The 23,928-nt window shown below is 43.5% G+C and overlaps 1 protein-coding gene across 1 annotated transcript in view; it reads left to right on the top strand.

Annotated features, from left to right (window-relative positions):
• The first annotated feature begins 331 nt into the window (after nucleotides 1-331).
• Nucleotides 332-23,928, top strand: part of CEMIP2 (cell migration inducing hyaluronidase 2) — a 144,245-nt gene continuing 120,648 nt past the window's right edge. The window contains exon 1 of the mRNA XM_040356498.1: nucleotides 332-715. The gene's annotated coding sequence lies outside the window, so the exon portion shown is untranslated. The remainder of the gene's footprint in view (nucleotides 716-23,928) is intronic.

A 23,928-nucleotide genomic window follows, 5' to 3' on the forward strand; every position in this document is an offset into this window, starting at 1 on the left:
CAGTAGCTGCGTTTGATGGGCACAGTGGCTGCAATTGATGTTTTTTTTTTCAGTTTGTTTGAGCCACCCCAAAACTCTTGAGCACCAGGCGCCACTGCCCTGCTGTATCATGTTCTCTGATCCAGCTGCTACCGAGCTTGCACTGACCACCACTGGTGAGGAGATGTCCTATGTGTAGAGCACAGAAGTGTCAGTATCTGTAGAGTAGAAGAGGCAGGGTGCAGTGTGTAGTTGTTCCAGTAGAGGCGCTGTGTGGGCAGAGCCGATGATGATGATCGGGGCTCCTCCCCCCGGGCTCTAGCAGACATATATATATGGTCAGCCCTGTCCGCTGTAATGTAGATACAGGGATTGAGGATCCCATAGGAGAGCATTGTGTAGCGCGCTCCCCCTCCCTCCCCTCTGTGTCTTCTTCACTTCCTCCCACTCTCAGTGACAGAGCCTGTGGCCGGCTCCTGCACAGGGGACACACAAACAATACAAAGTGAATAAAGCGGCCGCCCCATAATAAAGCAGCAGCTCCTTTGTTGTGTGAAGGAGGCTCCATCAGGTCGGGGTGGGGAAGGCGGCCGAGACGTCATCTCTGGGAGGAAAACTTTGTACACCTATTAAGCAACCGGTGCCTTATGTGAGAAGAGGAGCCCGGGGACTGTGCCATGGATAGGAGGGCAGCAGACAGCCTGGTGCACGTGTGAGCCAACCATCCTCCACCCCGGTAAGTGGTCACTGTGTGTGTGTGTATGTATGGGGGGAGGGCAGAGGGGTCTCATGTGATTCATCCCGCTGAGGACTTGTGTGGGCACGGCAGGCTGGCAGCTCTGATCACATGACCTGTCCCTGCTCCTCCAACAAGGTGCTGGTGAACTATAAGTCAAAGCATTCTCCTGTCAGCCTGCTCACCATTGGCAGAACTTCCAAAGAGCTCATGGTCCATGGGTATGAATACTAAGGAATGGGATGTATTTCACAACCATGCTATTGGACTGTACATTGTTTCCAGTAATGACAGTCATGTGAAATCCATTAGTCATCATATGTAGAAAGTAAAACTTTAGATTGGAAGTCTGGTGCTCAGCGAAAGAATGCTATTGGTCTTTGGAAAAGTGCCCCCTTCCATTGGTGGTGAGTGGAGGACGGCCTCTGTAGATCATTGAGTCGGAGGACTACCTTTATGGTGGTGGTCATCATTGGAAGAAAGATCCCCTTTAGTTTTTTGGCAATTGTGAAAATGCTCCAGACATTGATGATCAGTGGGGGATGGACACCGTTCATCGGTGGTCAGTAGAAGGACCACCTTCCATCGGTGGTCAGTAGAAGGACCACCTTCCATCGGTGGTCAGTAGAAGGACCACCTTCCATCGGTGGTCAGTAGAAGGACCACCTTCCATCGGTGGTCAGTAGAAGGACCACCTTCCATCGGTGGTCAGTAGAAGGACCACCTTCCATCGGTGGTCAGTAGAAGGACCACCTTCCATCGGTGGTCAGTAGAAGGACCACCTTCCATCGGTGGTCAGTAGAAGGACCACCTTCCATCGGTGGTCAGTAGAAGGACCACCTTCCATCGGTGGTCAGTAGAAGGACCACCTTTCATCGGTGGTCAGTAGAAGGACCACCTTTCATCGGTGGTCAGTAGAAGGACCACCTTTCATCGGTGGTCAGTAGAAGGACCACCTTTCATCGGTGGTCAGTAGAAGGACCACCTTCCATCGGTGGTCAGTAGAAGGACCACCTTTCATTGGTGGTCAGTGGGAGAAGAACCTCCCTAGCTTGGTGTTCATTGAAATGATCTCTTTCTCCTTTCTGTCAGTGAGAGACTACCTTACATTTGTCAGTGGGAGCAATATTCTTTACAATGATGGGGAGGGAGGAGGATCACCACCCTACATTGCTCCTTTGTACTTGTAGTTATTGGGAAAATGCTCCTGACCTTGGTGGTCAGAGAGGGAAGGACCACCTTTTCATTGGTGGTCCGTAGGAACAATACTCCTTACAATGATGGTAAGTGAGAGAAGAACCTCCCTAGGTTGGTGGTCATTGAAATGACCTCCTTCCACTCTGTCAGTGGGAGAAACTTCCTGTACATTGGTAGTTAGTGGGAGAGGGACTACCTTTCATTGGTGGTCAGTAGGAACAATACTCCTTACAATGATGGTAAGTGAGAGGAGAACCTCCCTAGGTTGGTGGTCATTGAAAGAAAAACCTCCCTTTACCTACAGTTATTCATAAAATGCTTTTTACATTAAAGGACAGTGGATGAAGGACCAGCTTAAATCTGTGGTCATTGGGAACAATGCTTACGATTGTGGTCAGTGGGTCAAGAACCACCCAACATTGGTGGTCACTGAAATAAGGACCTCCTTGCACTTGTAGTAGTCTGTGGGAACAATGCTTCTTACGTTGGTGGTCAGTAAGAGAAGGAACTCATTATGATGGTCACTGAAGGGCCCCTTTACTTTGAACAAGAAGGGCTCCTTTACTTTGTTGTCAGTAAAAAAAGTATCACCTTACAGTGGTGGCCGTTGGAAGAAGGTCCCCCCTGCACTGGTGGTCAGTGGGAACAATGATTATTTCATTAGTGGTCAGTGGGAGAAGGAATACCCTATTGTGTGTGTGTGTGTGTGTGTGTGTGTGTGTGTCATCAGAAGAAGGGCTTGCTTAAATTGGTGGTCAGTGGAAACCGTGCTCCTTACAGTGGTGGTCAGTGGGAGAAGGAATACCCTATTGTGTGTGTCATCGGAAGAAGGGCTTGCTTACATTGGTGGTCAGTGGAAACGGTGGTGGTCAGTGGGAGCAGGACTACCTTATAGTGTTGGTCATTGGGTGAAGGACCTGCATATGTTGGTTGTCAGTAGGAACGGTGCTCCTTACATTGATAGTCAGTGGGAGAAGGAACACATTATAATGATGATCATTAGTAGAAGAGACCCCCTTATTTTGGGAGAAGTACCACCTTATATTGGTGGTCTTTGGAAGAAGGGCTTCTTCTGTGACGGTCAGTTGTAACAATGCTCCTTACATTGGTGGTCAGGACCACCTTAGAATGAAGGTACATGAAAGAGAGCCCCTCCCCCTCTTTCTTTGGTGGCGAGTGAAAGAAGTTTCGCCTTACATTGGTGGGCCTGTGAAGAAGGTCCCTTTGCATTGGTGGTCAGTGTGGAAAATACTCCTTGCATTGATGGCCAGTGGGAATAATGATCCCTTACAGATGGTATAGAGAACATAAGTGTCAATGGCAATATATCTGAGAGGCTGACATGGCTAATTGCTCTAGGAACCCCTAGTAGTTGAGTCTGCTCCAGTATGAGATCATAGTTCAGAATTTCAAATAAACCTTTAGTGGCACAGAAGCAAATGCAAACACATGTAAACTCAAGTTTTCAAAGGCAAAAGCCGGCGTTTAAAACGCCCGTTTGTGCCGTGAATTTTGCGACGGTTTGCCGCGTTTAGCAGCGTTTTACTGCGTTTGCGGCTATCGGCGTTCATAACAAAGACATTGTAGACCCTCCCAAAGCTTTGAAACGCAAAAACGTTTGCGTCTGAACCCAAAATTTTGCGTCTGAAAAAACAAGCCTAAACCCAACTGCTTTAAAACGCAAAAAAACGTGAATGTGTGCATGGACACATAGGATAACATTAAATGTGTTCAGGGGCAGTTGAAAAAAATGCCTCTGAATTCAAGTTTACCAGCGTCCCGTGTGCATGGGGTCTTACAGGAGAGCTGTCGGGGACAGAGGGATTTCCATTGCTGCCACATTACAAGGGTAAGAGCTTCTCTATTCTGTCCTGTCAGTCATGCCCAATGCCAGCTGCCAGCCTGTTATTCTGATGCAGTTGGCTTCAGTACTTTGAGTCACTGGCTTGGAACAAATATGCACAGACCCAAAAAAATAAATCAGAAATCCTTATCTACTTACTAGTTCTGAGTCAGGAAATCCAAAGTTATGAAACAGGAGGGTTAACATGACAGCCAGGCAACCTACATTGTTCAGAAGGGAAAGATCAGCAATAGTAACATCTAGGATTCTTTCATAAAGGGATTCAGGTAAGCTAAGATTGCTGCTATGGTACAAGAGACTTGTTGGTAGGGTTGTCCAGATACCGATACTAGTATCGGTATCGGGACCGATACCGAGTATTTGCGGGAGTACTCGTACTCGCGCAAATGCTCCCGATACCTAAATAGAATACTTTTTTTGTATTTATCAACATGTTCTATGAAAATTCTTTGAGTTTTTTACTACTGCGTGACAAGCAAATAAAACATTTTTATTCATTTTTACTCATTTTTATTCTTTTATAATGTCTTGAGTTAGAGTTCTTCATAATTCTAAAGAAAATATCCTTAGTCTGTATTGTGGTTTGAAAACTGTCACATGACATTTAAAAAAAGTATCGGTATTTGGTATCGGCGACTACATGAAAAAAAGTATCGGTACTTGTACTCAGTCCTAAAAAAGTGGTATCGGGACAACCCTACTTGTTGGAATGCATGCCATTAGAAAAAGACAAAGTTTCATGTCCGTATAAGAAGTAAAGTGGGCTGCAGATCCCAAAGGGCACCTGAGCACTGGCAGCTGCAGGGCACCAAGGGTAGCAGTACATAGGCAGGAGCTGGAGATCAGAAGGCTTCTGGCAAGTTTCAGGTTTGCAGTGATTTCTCCTGTCTCTATGTGTACTTATAGAGTGTGAGATTGTTGTGTGCTCAGGCTTGTATGTGTGTGGTAGAGGTAGCAGCTGGGATTCAGGGCTTTTGTTCTACTGTTTTTAACCATTTGCTCCCTGTCAGGCAGACGTTTGTACTTGGTGGTCTCGGAAAAAGATTAGTATGGCGTGTACTGGGCACACACTATTTAGTTGCAGAAATGATTAGATACAAAAGGTCGTGGCAATGGTATGTTTAAATTTGCTAAAAGCAATATGTCCCGTACTGTACTTTTGATGGTCAAAAGTAAGTGATATTTGCTTTTATGGTGCAAGAGAATTTATATATATATATATATATCCCTCCCTGCCCATATATATATATCTCCACTTCCATACCAGGCACTTGCGCACCTTCTCGCCCAAGCCAATTTTCAGCGCTGTCGCACTTTAAATGGCAATTGCGCGGTCATGCTACACTTTACCCAAACAAAATTGGCACCCTTTTTTCCCCACAAATAGAGCTTTTTTTTTTGGTGGTATTTGATCATCTCTGCGATTATTTTTTATTTTTTTTTTGCTCAACAACTAAAAAAAGACTGAAAATTTAGAAAAAAATTACGTTTTTATTTTTTTCTGTAATTTTTTTTTGTAAATACGTTTTTTTCTCTTTCAATTACGGGGCACTGATGGGCACCGATGGACATCGATGAGGTGACACTGATTGGTGGCACTGATGGGTACTGATAGGTGGGCACTGGGCACGGATGGACACTGTGGGGTGGCACTGATGTATCCACGTTGCCAGTCAGTGCCCATTTGTGGGCACTGATTGGCATCTTTTTTTTTTTTTTTTTTTACAGACTTTTTTTTTTTTTTTTTTATTGCCTCTTTTTTGCCCTTCCCTGGTTGGTGGTCCAGTGTGGGCTTCCCTGGTGGTCCAGTGTGGCGATCCAAGGGGGGGGCTGCGCTGATTAACAATCAGCGCGAACCCCCCCTGTCAGGAGAGCCGCCGATCGGCTCTCCTCTACTCGCGTCTGTCAGACGTGAGTGAGGAAGAGCCATCAACGGCTCTTCCTGTTTACATCGTGATCACTTGTGATTGGACAGGGCTGATCACGTGGTAAAGAGCCTCTGCCGGAGGCTCTTTACCGAGATGGGAGATGCAGGGTGTCAGACTGACACCCACGCATCACCGATCGCCGTGCCCCCACGGGCACGCGTGGCATGAAATCCTGCAGGACGTCCAGTCAGGATTTCAGAACCACTTCCTGGACGTCAATCTCCTATTGACCGGGCGGGAAGTGGATATATATAGATTATATATATATATGTGTAAGTAAGAGGTTTTTCATCCTCAAAATGGTAAAATGCATAGCTCTGCATACTTAAAACACTTTGCACACTGGAATGACCAAAATCCAGTTACAGGAAATAATAAATAAGTGACATTTTCCACCTTGTGGATTTTCTTGGGTCTCTTGCACACAGCTGCCTAGGACCATAAGGTGTAAAGAATGGACATATTTCCCTGCCTGGGAGCAACAGGTGCTGCGTACAGTCACCCCATCATTAATAATATTACTATTTATTCAGCGCCAACAGTTTTCTCAGCACTTTAGAATATGAGGGCAGACAGTGCAGTTAAATACAAGAGGAATCAGAGGGCCCTGTTTATTGGAGCTTACAATCTATTCTAGGAGAATGGTATACACACTCATGCATGCTGACATATGTAAACCCCAAACACAGACACAATCTGCTTTACATTGCACCACACCAGGTGGCTGTGTGCATGAACTTTTAGGCACTGGTGAATGAGCCACTATTCCAGTTGCCTCCTGGGAAGGTTATATCACCAGTACCTTCCAGGCAGTTCTCTGGCATGAAATGCAAACTCTTGGCATGACCTTCTCACTCCATACCAGATCACTTATGTCCACATGCACAAGATGTGGCGTGAATGTTATTAGTGGACTGGTCCCAGAAAGCCGGAAGAAGCAGCTATATTGATTTATAATAGGGGCACTGGATCCGAAAGCTTGGACTGGACAGAGAAGTCAGAGGTGGTCTGCTTTAAAGAATGATTCTTAATGCAACAAATTCTCATAATGCATCAGTAACAATTACTGCAAATCTCCAGCATACTGGAAATGTGCAGCTTGCCATTACAATTGTGCTTTGAATCAGATAAGGTTAAGTGTGACTTGTCTTTTGACCTTTTTTGGATGAGGGACATGCCAGTTTGGTATTTTATCACTAACCTCTTTATTTGGAAGGTTCATAAAAGATCTGCTGGTTAATAGCTTCAAGGTTTAAGATTATGCCTACCTCTGTATGACATATATGGATATCTGTATACATAGAAGTAAGCATTGCAGTATAAATATCCCATTGCCTGAATATATACATTTCCTGATGTCTTGGCACAGCAAGCTCTGGTTCACTTACCACAAGTATTGGAGCAATGGCAGAATTCCTTGTATCAAAATTATTTGCAGATGTATGTTTGTCCATGATTAATAAAAACTTGGACACATCCAGAAAGTGGATAATGTTACTGAAAGAAAAAGAATTCATGATTCTGCAATTCTCACGCTAAGATTTGTAATACTGTAATACAAACTTTGCTACATGGATGTTTTCATTACTGAGTTACATTGTTGCATAGCTATGTAGGTTGGAACATTGAAACAAGATAGTAAGCAGGCCATTCGGAATGTCTACCTAGGAACTGCTCATCTAGATGTAGCCTTTTGTTTTCTTTTACTGATACTAGTTTGGCAAAGTGGTTAGCAGTTTTTTATTTATCTATTTGGGTTTCTGGATTTATATTATATTATTAATAAAAAACAAAAAATAAATATATATATATATATATATATATATATATATATATATATATATATATATATATATATATATATATATATATATATATATATATATATATATATATTACATTTGTTTTCCAGGGGACCCATCTGATTTAATTTTTCTCTGTCTATTTTTTTGGTCTGGTTTTCCTTCATACAACCAATCTACATAAATAACCTGAAAAATGTCTGTATTTGGTGTTTTTGGAAAAAAATTATCGGTATGTGAACGGTATACAGAGGGGGCCCAAAAAATGTATCCACACTTCAACATCTAAACATGTGTCATTACTAGATTTATATAAACATCAAAGGGTAGCTGTAAGTCATGTTTGAATTATGCAATCTCACATTTTGTGCTCAAAGTGGTCACCATTGGCATCCAGACACTTTTTTGATTTCGGCGAACTCCTGCATGAATAACATTGATTAGAATATCCACAGGAATTTGCTCTGCATGACATTTTCAATTACTTCCCATAATACAGTCGGTGTTGGTTTTCTGTGCTACACCACCATTATTTTTGGAAGGCGTGGTAACTGGCCAGTGTACCTTGACATGCTCTGCACATCCATTTGTGTGGATGATCAATTTTACTTCCAGAAAGATGGCATACCACCAAGATGTGAGAGCCTATCTCGATGACATTGTGCCAGGATGTTGGATCAGGACATAGAGGTGCTGTTGAATTCCCTCCACATTCCCCCAAGAAGTGTGGATAGTACATTTCTTTATTTTTTTTTGGGCCCCTCTATATAAATTCACTAAGCCCTGGTGCGATTTGACATGTCAAATATTAGCGGCAATGGCTGGCAATGACGCCGCATCTGCGGCGCTGCACCCATTTCAAAAAGTTTATTTTTTATTTTTTTGTACTACTTTTTGCGATTTTGGTGCACAATTTACATTGACATCTGTGCAGAAACCTGACAAGCGGGAGTGAAATCTTGTGAGTTCTAAACTCACACAGCTTAATACCCGCAGCTCAGTGTGAACCTGGGCTGAAAGACACATGAAATGAATCTGCAGCACCAGTAAGTTACTTCAAATACTCTATAATTAGTGAAAAATACAAATACTATAATCCAATGTCGCACAATAAAGATAAACAATGAAAGTGTCCACTGTGCAATTGTAATGTCCAAAAGTGATTCATTTAAAATTCCATATTGTACAATTCCGTATGAAAACTATCCATGTCTTTCTCATCAACAAGTGTATACAAGGAGACTTACTAGATAAACACCCATAAAACAAGGTATGATGCACTTCTAAAACCTTGCTCTAGTGTGTGTCCCCCCCCCCCCCCCCCTATATGGTAAGCACTCCATAAGCTTGTGAGGCCAACGTCCATGTTCTAGTACAGGGGTGTCAAACTCAATTTCATTGTGGGCCGCATCAGCATTATGATTGTCCTCAAAAGGGCCGGTTGTATCTGTAAGATTAGATGTCCAGCTCATCCCCTCCCCTTACATTAGATGTCAAGAGCCCCCCACCATCAGAAGTTGGGTTCCCCACTCTCCCTTACATCACAGCGCACCCCCATTTCCTTAAGCTGCTGCTGGGAAGAAGCTGGATGCATTGCTTGAAAGTAAGGGTCTGGAGGAGGACCAGAGGAGGGCTGGAGCTCTCCTGTAGCTGCAGGAGAGGTGCGAGGTCCACATGAAATGACCCGGAGGGCCGAATTTGGCCTGCGGGCCTTGTGTTTGACACTAGTGTGCTTTATGCACATGTAGAATAGAGAGAAGGGAGGGGACAGTACCAATCATGACATGTTATCCAACCTGTCGGATTACTGTACCAACACTGTCACCCGGGACAACTCCCAGAAGTGACCTGCTAACTATATTCCCATATCTATGTGTAGCTTTAGATAGTTTAGACTTTGCATGATCAGGGCTGTCTTAATGAGAGGGCACACCTGGGCATTGCCCAAGGGCCCCAGCTGCATGGGGGCCCCTGCACCTTTTCCAGAGCAGCTGGTCCTTGATCCCACGCTGTCCTGAAATTGGGGGGGCCCCCCATGATGGCACTGAGTGATGGGGGCATATCTGGGGTGTAGAGGGGTCAGAGTGCTGGGGGGATATCTGGGATGTAGAGGGGTCAGAGTGCTGGGGGGGATATCTGGAGTGTAGAGGGGTCAGAGTGCTGTGGGGATATCTGGGATGTAGAGGGGTCAGAGTGCTGTGGGGATATCTGGGATGTAGAGGGGTCAGAGTGCTGTGGGGATATCTGGGGTGTAGAGAGGTCAGAGTGCTGGGGGGGATATCTGGGATGTAGAGGGGTCAGAGTGCTGGGGGGATATCTGGAGTGTAGAGGGGTCAGAGTGCTGGGGGGGATATCTGGGATGTAGAGGGGTCAGAGTGCTGTGGGGATATCTGGGATGTAGAGGGGTCAGAGTGCTGGGGGGATATCTGGGATGTAGAGGGGTCAGAGTGCTGTGGGGATATCTGGGGTGTAGAGAGGTCAGAGTGCTGGGGGGGGATATCTGGGATGTAGAGGGGTCAGAGTGCTGGGGGGATATCTGGGGTGCAGAGGGGTCAGAGTGCTGGGGGGATATCTGGGGTGTAGAGAGGTCAGAGTGCTGGGGGATATCTGGGGTGTAGAGGGGTCAGAGTGCTGGGGGAATATATGGGGTGTAGAGGGGTCAGAGTGCTGGGGGAATATCTGGGGTGTAGAGGAGGAGTCAGAGTGCTGGGGGAATATATGGGGTGTAGAGGGGTCAGAGTGCTGGGGGAATATCTGGGGTGTAGAGAGGTCAGAGTGCTGGGGGGATATCTGGGGTGTAGAGGGGTCAGAGTGCTGGGGGGATATCTGGGGTGTAGAGGGGTCAGAGTGCTGGGGGAATATCTGGGGTGTAGAGGGGTCAGAGTGCTGGGGGAATATCTGGGGTGTAGAGAGGTCAGAGTGCTGGGGGGATATCTGGGGTGTAGAGGGGTCAGAGCGCTGGGAGGATATCTGGGATGTAGAGGGGTCAGAGTGCTGGGGGGATATCTGGGGTGCAGAGGGGTCAGAGTGCTAGGCAGGTATTTGGGGTGTAGAGGGGTCAGAGTGCTGGGGGGATATCTGGGGTGTAGATGTGCCATAGTGCTGGGGAGGTATCACTCTAGCAGATATATTATATGCACAGGACAGCTTTGTTACTGTATGTAGTATTTTCCCCACTGTTTCTTTTCTGTACAGAATGATTGTGCATGTAGTCAATGCGGAGCTCCACCCAAAAGGTGCCTCCTACCCACTTGATGTCTGTTTACCTTCACTGTCTCCATCGTAGGGGCCCCAGAGCATTACTTTGCCCAGGGGCCCATGATGCTATTAAGACGGTCCTGGGCATGATGAGTGTGTAAATATAACTTAGAGAGCAGACAGACATGAGGCATGCATGAAGGGTTCTGAAAAGTTGTATGGTCCTCCTGTATCGCAAATCTTTAGGCATGTAAACATCTCTATGGGTCATTTTAATCCAATTGGCTGCTTGATTGGAGGTACCCCTGTTTGCCATATCCCCCTCCCTCCAAAGTCTGAGATTTGGGTGGAATTCTTGTTTGGACTGTGTGCTTACAACCATATTTCCTGCATCACAAGGCATAAGCTCTCCGATTAGGAAGATCTCTAGCTCAATGAACATGTCTGTGTTTAGTTTTATATTCATCACTTGTATAGATCTGGATTGTTGGTTCCTGTCGGAAATATATTAGAATCTTTAACAACTGGCTACAAACTCGGAAGAATTTAATGTTATTCTGTATTGTCAACTTCTTTTTATTTTATTTTTGTCAAGATTTTATTGTATTTTTCCCAACAACCTATAGGATAGATGCTCATAAAGATATCCGCAGGATTCGACTGCTTTGTTATGCTAATGCCAACAAGAGGTCAAAAGAATTGGCTTGCATTGACCAAAGGTATTTGAAAGGCATTCAGAACTTCATAAACTGCCAAACTCACGGACAGAGTGTTAAAGTGCATTCTAAACAGAACAATGTTTACTAGCCAAACACTTGGCCATAACAATGCCTGGCATGCAATAAAGTTTGCTCAGGTCAAGTTGCAAAATTTTCCTTGGACAAAGGGGGGGGCTGTATACAGTCTGAATACAAGCAGCATGTTTCAGGCATTGCCTTCATTAATGTAACTGTGCAGGGGGGCAAGAATGAGTATTGGGAGTTCTTATTCTGAGACTTTGATACCTATTGGCAGACATATTGGCAAATGTGCACACCCCTTCAAATTCTCACTGAGCATGTACTGCATCCATCCATTAACTGGTTGAGTCGGGTACAAGAGCATGCCAGGTCTTGTATAGACAGCCAAAAACTACACCCCACCTTTCTCTGAGAATGTTCTGTTATCAGCCAACTGTAGAAAAGCTCAAATATTCTAGGAAAGTGTAATCCGATTACTTTATTTTCCAACATATGGGGTGTATTTACTAAAACCTGGAGAGTGCAAAATCTGATCTCTTTGTAGAAACCAATCCGCTTCCAGGTTTAAAGGGGTTGTAAAGACAAAAATATTTTCCTCTTAAATTAAAGTCTGACAGTAGCTGATAAAGTAAAAAGTAATGTTTTGCATTTTAACTAGTTTGATACCTGTTGAAATCGAGCTGTTTTATTCACCTCCGTCACTCCTGAATCGTTATTCTCACTGACTTCCTGGTTTGCGGTGCGCATTCATTCCTGCTACATCACGGCCTAATGGGAACTACAGTTCCCATTAGGCTTAGCCTCCATGCCTGTGAGGGATAAGAGAGCATCTTCACGCAGGGCTGTAGTCATAGGGAGGGGGTGAGCACATTCTGCTTTCCACCATGCAAAACGGCTCAGATGCTGGTGGAAAGCAAGGAGAGGAGAGACAGGAAATGGCATTTTCAAACCTGGATTACTGTATTTTGGAGGTCAAAAGGAAAAACGAGGTAAGTGATATTTAAATGCTCTAGCTTACAGCAATCAATTGATCTAATAAAAAAACGAACCTTTAGTGTTCCTTTAAGGCTGCATTCACACTATAACGCGGCGTATTTTGCTGCGATTTGTAAACTTTTTTTTTTTTTTTTTTTACAAAACATTTACATTGATGTCTTTGCCGAAAGCCGCCTGAAAAAAAGGGTCCGGGACTTGTTTTCAGGCGTACGGCGTTTCGACGTTCGGCATGAGATGTGAACCATCTCATAGACATCAATGTAAATTCGCCCCTCCAGCGGCACGAGCGTCAGGCATAAATACGCCCAGGTGTGAATGCAGCCTTAGCCCTCATTCACACTGAAGGCAGGTTTGAATGTGAGAGTTCAGTTGAACTCGCACAATTTCAGTGTGAGTTCGGGGGCAATTTGAAAGACATTGTGCAGGTTCATGCACAGTTGTCTATTGAAATCGCTCCCAAAGTCAGCAAAAGTAGTACAAGAACTACTTTTGGAAATCGGTGCAGCGTCGCACTGATTGGGAAAGTGCCGTTGCCGGTGACTTGCCGTTAAGGTTCCCCTATCGAGATGGTTCCTGTAAGGACTGCGCAGGCGCAATCCTTGCCGGCGGAAATCTACAAACCTCGGCCGGCATCCAAGCTCATTCTTTAACATCCCCGTGGATTGGAGGATGTTAAAAGAGCCAGGAGGCCGAGCGAGCGGAGTGAGCCGTCCGAGCGAAGTGAGGCCGACTGGCCACTTTCCTCAAATTCCACGTTGCCGGCTGAGGTTCGGAGATTTCCGTCGGCAAGGATTGCGCCTGCGCAGTCCTTACAGGAACCATATCGGCAGATCACCGGCAATAGGCTGCAATTTGGCATGTCATATCGTACCGATGTGAACGGGGGCTTATTGTCAAAGCCTAATTGAACAAGCCAAAGTTAGAAGCTGATTCTGAGTGCTCCAGTTTTAGCTAATCGACCCCATATATATTCCAGCCAAATAAACATGATGGTTTACAGACTAAGAGTGGCACTTCTGTAATATGTTGCGACATGGATTGAAAATTATGACTCTATACACTGTCAGATGTGATCATTACATGACTGGATCTTCCAGCTCATCCAGTTAATTGGGTGGCTGACTTTCTAGCTGAATCTAAAACATTGGATGCTGAAGGTTAATAAGACTGTTCTGTAAAAATGACTCCAACTGTATACAGGCAGGTTATGCAGAGGTAAATTGCCATTATAATGGCACCTAAATGTGATGTCTTAAAGTAGAGCTTCACAATTCTGGCTAAAATGAGAATCAAAAATTATTATTTGTTTGCTTAGAATAATGATCACGATTCTCACAGTGTAATACCGTCCTTTACGTTCTACAAAAAAAATGGGTTAAAGTGGAGGTTCACCCGAAAACTTTTTAACCTTAGATTGATGCTCATTTTGTGAAGGGGAATCGGGTAGTTTTTTTAAAATCGAAGCAGTACTTACCGTTTTAGAGAGCGATCTTCTCCGCCGCTTCCGGGTATGGGTTGCGGGAATGGGCGTTCCTATTTGATTGACAGGCTTCCGACGGTCGCATACATCGCGTCACGATTTTACGAAAGTAGCCGAACGTCGGTGCACAGACGCCGTATAGAACCGCACCGACGTTCGGCTTCTTTCGGCTACTCGTGACGCGATGTATGCGACCGTCGGAAGCCTGTCAATCAAATAGGAATGCCCAGTCCCGCTGCCCATACCCGGAAGCGGCGGAGAAGATCGCTCTCTAAAACGGTAAGTACTGCTTCGATTTAAAAAAAAACTACCCGATTCCCCTTAACAAAATGAGCATCAATCTAAGGTTAAAAATTTTTTTTCGGATGAACTCCCGCTTTAACTTGGGTGTGTGTTGTGTTGTTGTTTTTTTTTTTTTTTTTTTTTATACATTTAAAGTGGGTGTTCCAAGTAACTTTCTAGCAGAAAAAGATTTTTTTTTTCCTCTCCCGCCAGCGCATCGCCTTCGGGCTTTCACATTGAGTAGGCAGTGGAGGAGTTTTTCAGGCGGTATAGCAGCGCTATTTTTAGCGCTGTACCGCCTGAAAAACTCCTCAGTGTGAACGGGGTCTTAGGCTCCATGCACACTGAAGCTGTTAAACTGTAGTTTATTGGCGTTTATTTTATTTTTTATTTTTTTAAAGCCCATAAACTGAACTCTATGTTAGCCTATGTGCCCATGCACACCTGGGCGTTTTTTAGTGTTAATGAGCTTTGGAGTTTATTGGCTTTTTTCTGAACGCCGGAAATTTGCGTTCAAAGTGTAGTTTTTAGGCGGGAAAAAACGCTTAAACGCTGGTGCCAGCGGTTTTAGCGTTTTTTTTTTTTTTTGTTGTTTTTTTTTTTTTTTAATCCATAAAAAAAATAAAAATAAAAAAAAGCTACACTGAAAAACGTTGATTAAAGCTATTGTAAAAACGTTGAAAGGCTCCCTGCAAAGCTACTGGCGTTTTTTATTTTTGTTTTTATAGCTTTTTTTTTTTTTTTAGCTTCAGTGTGCATGGAGCATTAATGATTAATCACGCAGCTCTACCTTAAACTGTATGTAAAGCCAAACCCCCCCCCCCTCTTCTAGCAAAAAAAAAAAATTAAAACCCCTGACGGCTTTTTCTTTTGGAAAGATTGCCCTTCACTTCCTAGCCACTTGAAGACCAAGCCTTTTCTGACAGTTTACAAGTTTTTAAATCAGTATTTTTTTTTTTAGAAAATTACATATAACCCACAAAAATATATATAAATTGTGCACAATATGTCAACAAACTATGGTACGTAACCACTTCAATACCAGGCCACCCAGACCAATTTCCATCTTTCGGTGCTCACACTTTAAATGACAATTACTCGGTCATGCTACACTGTATCCAAACAACATTTTTTTTATCTTTTTTTTTTTTTTTCCTCACAAATAGAGCTTTCTTTTGGTGGTATTCACCACTGAGTTTGTTTTTGCGATTGTAAGCGAAATTTTGTTAGTTTCTATTGTAAAATTTAGCAAATAAGTAATTTTTCTTCATAAATTTGGGCCAACATTTTTACTGCTACATATTTTTGGTAAAAATAACCCAAATTAGTGAATATTTAGTCGGTGTCAGGACCCGGTCGCGAGCGCGACCCACGGCTAAGCATCTTAAAGGAGACGTACAGGTACGCGACTCTCCCGGCTAATGAGCCACTTGGACTGCTTTCATGAGAGAGCCAGCTGAGGAGAGAGGGGAAAAAAAAAAAAAAAAAAACTTCAGCCATAAACCCGGTGAACCACTTGAAGACCGCAACGTGTATATATATACACCTGTATTGGGGTCTGGAAGTGGCTAGAGAAACAGGAAGTTACAGGATGTCTCACAGATGGTATATCCAAAACAAATAAGATGCTCGGGCCTGACATAGACCAACATGTTCTACTTCTAACTAAGACCCCTTTCACACTGAGGCGGTTTGTAGGCGATATAGTGGTAAAAATAGCACCTGCAAAGCGCCCTGAAAGAGCTGCTCCATTCACTTCAGTGTGAAAGCCCGAGTGCTTTCACACACGCTAGCGGGGTTAAAAGTGCCCCCCTAATGGCCGAAAAACGTCACAACAGCAACGGTAAAGTACCGCTAAAAATAGTGGCGTTTTACTGCCAACACCCAGGCGCTGCGAGTGTGAAAGCACTCTAAAATATCGCTGGATTTTCTTACAGTTGAATTTCATTGTGTGCTGGCCTTGTTCAGTTTATATTTTAATGCTGTTCTAAACCAGTACAAATGTCTGAAAATTGGTGTATATACATTTCACATTCATAGTCCTGATGAAGATAAGACAATGCAGATTGTGCTTTAGAAAATAATCATTCTGAACAGGAAGTTGTTGACATTTCCTTAAACTATTTTAAAGCTTAGCTCAGGAAATGAAGTAGTAAAGTATGAGGCAGTTTATTGTAGCCAAATATAGCTTCATCACTCGGTTGTGTGGTGTGGTGGTGTTGGGTTTTTTTTTTTGTGTCATAAAGGCGGTTTGTAAAACAACAAATGCACTTTTTTTTATTTATTTTTTTTATCACAAACGCACTACAGCTAAATGATTAGTATGCCAGCTATTTCAACCAAACTCCTGTCTTGCAAAAAAATATGTATATGAACCCTTTCGGAACCTATGGCTGGTGTTCATGGGATCAGAGGAATTTAAAAGGGAAGTATGGCCAAAGCTTTTATGGCTATACTTCTCCTGTGGGTCACAGAAGTGCATTTATTTATGCACTCCTGTGATCCAGAATTGGCTGACAGCACAAGAGCTGGTCTGGGCTCTGCAGGGATCCCAACAATGTCAGGATCCACCCAAATACCTGATCAGGAGCTGGCTCAGCCTCTTGGGACACTAAGCCCCACCTGCCCCCTCCACAGCCCAGTGCTCCAGTGAGTGCTGGAGGGGTAGAGCAAAGAGCCAGTGACTGGCGGCCACCACTCTTGGCTCTGAGCAGAGTGGTCATGTAATTGCTCAGTTCTTAGGCCCCATACACACGATAGAATCCATCCGCTGAAAAATCCCAGCGAATGGGTTTCAGCGGATAGATCCTATGGTGTGTACACTCCAGCGGATCTGTTTCCGCGGATATTTATCCCCTGGGATGGATTCCAGCAGATAAATATTTGCTGACATGCTAAACAAATCTATCCGCTGGAATCCATCCCAACGGATGGATCCGCTGGTCTGTATAGACTCACCGGATCCATCCGTCCGAAGGGATCCCCCGCATGCGTCGTAATGATTCGACGCGTGGAATTCCTTATATGACAGCGTCGCGCACGTCGCCGCGTCATAATCGCGGCGACGGCGCGACACGTCATCGCCAGAGGATTTCGGCGCGGATTTCAATGCGATGGTGAGTACACTCCATCGCATGGAAATCCGCACAAATCCTTGAGAGGATTTATCCGCGGAAACGGTCCGCTGGACCGTATTCGCGGATAAATCCTCTCGTGTGTATGGGGCCTTATTCTTAGAGCTGATGGGGACAGCTGCTGCATTGGTGTATATACAATATTTTGTATTTTTTTTTTCCTGTACTCCTCTTTTAAAGCCTAAAATACACTTCCGAATCACATAAGGTGCATTCCTATGGTAATACTCCATACCTGTGGGGGTTTCCTAACCCCTTCCCTACTGTTTGTCTCTTTCACTTTGTTTAAACTGCTGGCTTGATAAGGAAAAAAAGAGAAGCAAGTCGATACAAGGGCAGAAAATGTGATTTATGAGGACCCTATACAATGCACAGTTGTACTCATAAGTTTACATACCCTGGCAGAGTTTGATTTCTTGGCCATTTTTCAGAGAATATGTATGACAACACACAAAAAATTTTCACACAAGGTTAGTGTTTGGCTGAAGCCATTTATTAGCAATCAACTGTGTTTACACTTTTTTTTTAAATCGTAATCGCAACAGAAACCCAAATGACCCTTATCAAAAGTTTACATACCCAAGTGATTTTGATTTTGGCCTGATAACATGCACACAAGTTGACACAAAGGGGTTTGAATGGCTATTGAAAGGTAACCATTCTCACCTGTGACCTGTTTGCTTGTAGTGTGTGTGTGTGTGTGTGTGTGTGTGTGTTTTTATAGTTTATATATTACTACACACACACACACACACACGTGCTCATTGCGTTTCTGGACTCCTGACAGACCCTTGCATCTTTCATCCAGTGCTGCACTGATGTTTCTGGATTCTGAGTCATGGGGAAAGCAAAAGAATTGTCAAAGGATCTGCGGTAAAACGTAGTTGAACTGAATAAAACAAGAAAGGGATATAAAAAGATATCCCAGGAATTGAGAATGGCAATCAGCAGTGTTCAAACGCTAATCAAGAAGTAAAAAATTAGGGATTCTGTTGAAACCAAACCACGGTCAGGTAGAACTACTAAAATTTCAGCCACAATTGCCAGGAAAATTGTTTAAGGTGCAAAGAAAAACCCACAAATAACTTCAGGTGAAATAAAGGGCTCTCTGAAAACATGTGGCGTGGCTGTTTCACAATGCACATTAAGGAGGCTCAAAAGATGGGCTGCATGGTCGAGTCACCAGAAGAAAGTTACCGTATTACTACGCAAATGCCACAAAGTATCCCGCATACAATACACCAAACGGCACAGACACAAGTCTCAAACCTTCTGGTACAAAGTCATTTGGAGTGATGAGACCAAAATTTTGCTTTTTGGCTACAACCATAAACGCTACATTTGGAGAGGAGTCAACAAAACCTATGATGAAAGGTACACCATTCCTACTGTGAAACACGGAGGTGGATCACTGATGTTTTGGGTTTATGTGAGCTACAAAGGCACAGGAAATGGCAAGATGAATGGAGTGGGGGTTATTTATGAAAGACAAATCCACTTTGCACTACAAGTACACTTGAAAGTGCAATCGCTGTAGATCTGAGGGGAAGCTCTAAAATAAGGAGAAGCTCTGCTGATCTTATCAAATCATGTGCAAGCTAAAATGCTGTTTATTTTCCTTCCATGTCACCCTCAGATCTAGTGACTGCACTTCCAAGTGCCCTTGTGGTGCAAAATGGATTTACCGTTTGTAAATAACCCCCAGTGTGTTATCAAAATATACTTGAGGAACATTTGCATTCATCAGCCAGGAAGCTGCGCATGAGAAGTACTTGGACATTCCGACATGACAATGATCCAAAACACAAGGCTGAGTTGACCCGGAGTGGCCACCTCATGCCGCGTACACACAATCGGTTAAACCGATGAGAATGGCCTGATGGACCGTTTTCATCGGTCCAAACCGATCGTGTGTGGGCGCCATCGGTTATTTAACCATTGGTTAAAAAAAAAGCCAACTTTGTTTTAAATTTAACTGATGGATTCCTAACTGATGGGGGGGAAAAAAACGATCGTTAGTAGGAACAACCATCGGTTAAAAATCGACGCATGCTTAGAAGCATTGAACTTCGTTTTTTTCATCACGTCGTTGTGTTTTACGTCACCGCGTTCTGACACAATCGTTTTTTCAACCGATGGTGTGTAGGCGCGACGGACCATCAGTCAGCTTCATCGGTTAACCATCAGACCGTTCTCATCGGATAGACTGATCATGTGTACGCGTCAGTCTCCTGACCTCAATATCATGGAGCCACTCTGGGGAGATCTCGAACGTGCAGTTCATGCAAGACTGCCCAAGAATTTACAGGAACTGGAGGCTTTTTGCCAAGAGGAAAATAAAGAGCCTCATCCACAAATGCCACAAAAGACTTCAAGCTGTCATTGACGTTAAAGGGGTCAATACACGGTATTAAGAACTGGGGTATGTAAACTTTTTTTGGTCAGGGTCATTTTGAGTAGTTTCTGTTGTCATTATGACTTAAAAAGAATAAACCCAGTTGATTTGATAATAAATGACTTCAGAAAAACATGAGTGAAATATGTTTTTGTGTCATTAATTTTCTCTGAAAAATAGCCAAGAAATCATACATTTTGCCAGGGTATGTAAACTTATGAGCACAACTGTACAACGTATTTAAAATGCCCCCAGTGTTTCAAAGAAGTCACATTTTTGATCTTTTGACAGAAAATTCAATCTGGTTTGAGATGGCATGTAAAGGCAATTTCAATAATGTGATACAGAATGACCTGTGTTGCAATTACTGTATGTAATCCAATCCCCCCCAATCTATATCACAACAAATAACTTGCATTCTAATAAAAGTTGTGATGACAATTTTGATAGCGATCTTTTCTTGCCTTTTCAGCCTATTTTGGGCGGGTGGGCTATGTGTACTCGGTTCCAACGAGCCTACTGAAATAGGCAGCTCACACAAGCCTTTTAGAAATCTCAAAGGTTGACCATAGTTGTGCGTTTGTTTAGTTTTATATTATCTGCGAGTTGCCTCACATTTGTGTCTTCCCAAGGCTGAACTATTTCTTTCTTATAAGTGTAGAGTGTGTATGTACAAAACAAAGTTTGCTGTGTTCGCTTGACTTTAATTTTTTTTTGCTTTTTAAAGGCTGCGTAACTGGCTATGCACGATTTCCTGTGAAATAAAGGAAGTGCCCTGTAAAGTGATAGCTGCAGAACTCCCTTTTTAGTAGCAAGTGTATTTTGGCACTGAACTGAGAAAAATAGAAAAAAAAGTCACATCTGACTGCAAGGCAGGATTACAGCTGCTAGACAGCATGAAAGTGGCTCGGGATTACATTTGGCATTATAGACAGCAGGTAAACCTATATGCAGAACCCCCCATCTATATTCCATATGGAAATCACGAGGCACGCTATCGCCAGAGGGCATTGCTTATCCATGGTCCACTCTGGCAAAATGAATCCTCTGGTAACACGAGCTGAGCAATAGGGGTAAACAGTGATTTTGGTGAAATTGTGTATCTGAGGTAGTTTTTACTCTTTTATTTTTTTTTGTACGTCTTTAGGATAATTTATTTTATTTTGCTTTTTCGTTGAAGAAATGGTTCTTTTATTGAGAGAATAAATCCAGCAGAAACGTCAAATACTTTCATTTTGTCTTCCCCATTGACTGCATTTTGAGCATTATGAGGCGATCGTCACTGTCATCTTTTTTTTTTAATAGCTGCCTGTGTTTGTTTGTGCAATAGTTCTTCCAAGTCATATGGATGTTTTCTTATTTGGCATTACCAGTAATGTATGTTTGTTACAGCGCCTGGGTGCTATTTGAGGTGTGATGAAATAGTCACTTCTGCTCGCAATCAGGACAGGAAACCTGTTTTACAACACACTGAGCGCTGTCTCTCCTTTATGAGACTTTAATGTCCCTCCTACCCCCAGGCACTCGGCAGGTTATTATATTGAAAGATTAGATGTAAAAAGTGCTTCTGCTGCCCTGACCTGAGCCCCATTTACCATCAATATGGAAATAGCAGCATGCTGAGAATGATGAAGTTGTTGCTTGGAAGGCCTGAGCTGGTGTGTATTACAACCACAGAATACATTCCGGCTCTGTGGCTGTACTTCTCTCCACATGTCTACTGTTAGGCTTAATTCCTGTAATGTACATTAATATCATCACTAGTATCCGCATCCATGAGAGGATGGAAAAGGCTTTTAAGGTAGACCTGTTGGTAATACTAAATGTATACTAATGGTGTATATTGGAGAGCTGGACAAAATGGTTTATTCTATCCAGTGAATTCTTTGAGGCTCTGAATGTAAATGATGACATGTAGTCATTATACCAGCAGTTTTCCAGACAGAAGAGGACAGATGACTAAAGCCAGTCAGGCCGGTTTTTAGGAGCATTAGAAGTCTTGGGTTTGTTTTTTACTTGTTCTTCCAGTGGTGCAGTTGCACATGTAGGCCAATGCAAAGTCTGGAACTGGCACACTCCTCCTTCATCCTTTTAGCCCTGGTTCACATTGATGCTACTTTGAAATCGCGCTGGTTCACTTGAAGTAGCGCAATTTCAAAGTAGCAAGGTCAGTGCAATATCAGGTGCTACTTGATAGACAACTGTGTGGCTTCATGCACAGATGTCTATTGAAATCGGCAAAAGTAGTGTAGTTTCTTTTGCAAATCGGTGCAGCGCCGCAAGATCGTTGTCGCACCAATTGGAACACTGCCATTGCCTCCAATAGGCTGCGACAAATTGCTTCAATGTGAACCTAGGCTTATTGTCCATAATTAAAACTTGCACTAGCAATGGTGGGAGATGTGTGATCTGAAGATTTCATATGGTTCATAGCAGGGCTGCATGGAAAAGTAAAGATCCTAAAGAGGGAAGCTTAGTCATGTAATATCACTGAACACAGAAGTGTCAAAATTTTGTACATTAACTTTGGCATGCTTTTGAAGCTGAGGGAGGTCCATTTACGGTAATATGAATGGTGCCACTCCAAAAAATGTGCCACAAAAGGTGTAAAAAAAAAAAAAAAAAAGAGGCCTTAAGCATAGGGGCACTTATTGAAGTATTTTAATCACTCATTTGTTTAAATTGTATTTTTATTTTTTTCCCTCAATGACATTGGAAGTCAAGATGGTCAATATGCATGGGAATAAGATTACATGTGGTTTCTAGTTCATCTACACCAGGGGTTGATGAGCGAGGGCCATTGAAGCAACTTGGTAACGGGCCACAATGAGCAGGCGGATGACAGGTCTGTGTCCACTCTGCATATACCCGCTCTACTCTATGGGGCCACGATCCTCGCAGATGGAAGGGGACGGATCCCCTTCTGGTGTTTTTTTAGCAGTTCGGATTAGAGGTAGGTGGGTGTAATCGGACACAAGTTTGTTTACATCTACAGCTCCATAGAGGTGAATGGAAGGTCTGAATGGGTCGGACCAATCTCGTGAAAGGGGCCCAAGGCTGCTTTGACTGATGTGCTGCGATTTAACCACACTGCAGATGCAACACCGTGCATCTGTGGCTTTCCTGCGGGTTAGCTGCACTTTGCCATAGACGTCTATTATATCCTGCAAGTGTGGTGCACTTTCTGAGACCACACCAACTCTGCAGGTATAAACAGAAGTCTATGATTCAATGAAAATAACCTGCAGGTGCACTGCACCTGCGTATCAGTTTTCAAATCGGCCCAGTAATCACTGCAGAACAGATATGCCCACATACGGTATAAACTGTGATTTTAGTAATAAGCTTCCCTTTTAATAACAGTCTTCCATTCAGGTATCACCGGATGTTGCTGTCCCAGTCAGAGTGCATTTGGTATCACTCCGCCTATAACAGGAGCCAGCGCTATTAACCACTTAAGACCCGGACCGTATTTCATCCAGTGCTGCACTGACGTTTCTGGATTCTGAGTCAAGGGGAAAGCAAAAGAATTGTCAAAGGATCTGCGGCAAAAGGTAGTTGAACTGAATAAAACAGGAAAGGGATATAAAAAGATATCTAAAGAATTGAGAATGGCAATCAGCAGTGTTCAAACGCTAATCAAGAAGTAGAAAATGAGGGGTTCTGGCCGTGGGACCCGCAGACCCGATTGCCGCCGGTGTCCCGCGATTGGTCACCGGAGCTGAAGAACGGGGAGAGGTGTGTGTGTGTGTGTGTGTGTGTGTGTGTGTGTGTGAACCAGGGTTTGACAAATTTGCTTGGAATCTAGGAGCCAGCTAAAAACGTTAGAAGCCAGAAAACGCACCCCGTCCCGACTAGCTTGTGCGCAGAAGCGAACACATACGTGAGCAGCGCCCGCATATGTAAACGGTGTTCAAACCACACATGTGACATGCAACCTGTAGATTTTTTTTAAACGTCGCTTATGAAGATTTTAAAGGGTAAAAGTTTGTCGGCATTCCACGAGCGGATGCAATTTTGAAGCGTGACATGTTGGGTATGAATTTACTCGGTGTAACATTATCTTTCATAATATTAAAAAAAAAAATGGGGATAACTTTACTGTTGTCTTATTTTTTTTATTTAAAAAAGTGTAATTTTTTCCCAAAAAAGTGCGCTTGTAAGACCGCTGCGCAAATACGGCGCAACAGAAAGTAT

The sequence above is a fragment of the Rana temporaria genome, chromosome 1, assembly GCF_905171775.1.
Source record: "Rana temporaria chromosome 1, aRanTem1.1, whole genome shotgun sequence".
Taxonomy (NCBI): domain Eukaryota; kingdom Metazoa; phylum Chordata; class Amphibia; order Anura; family Ranidae; genus Rana; species Rana temporaria.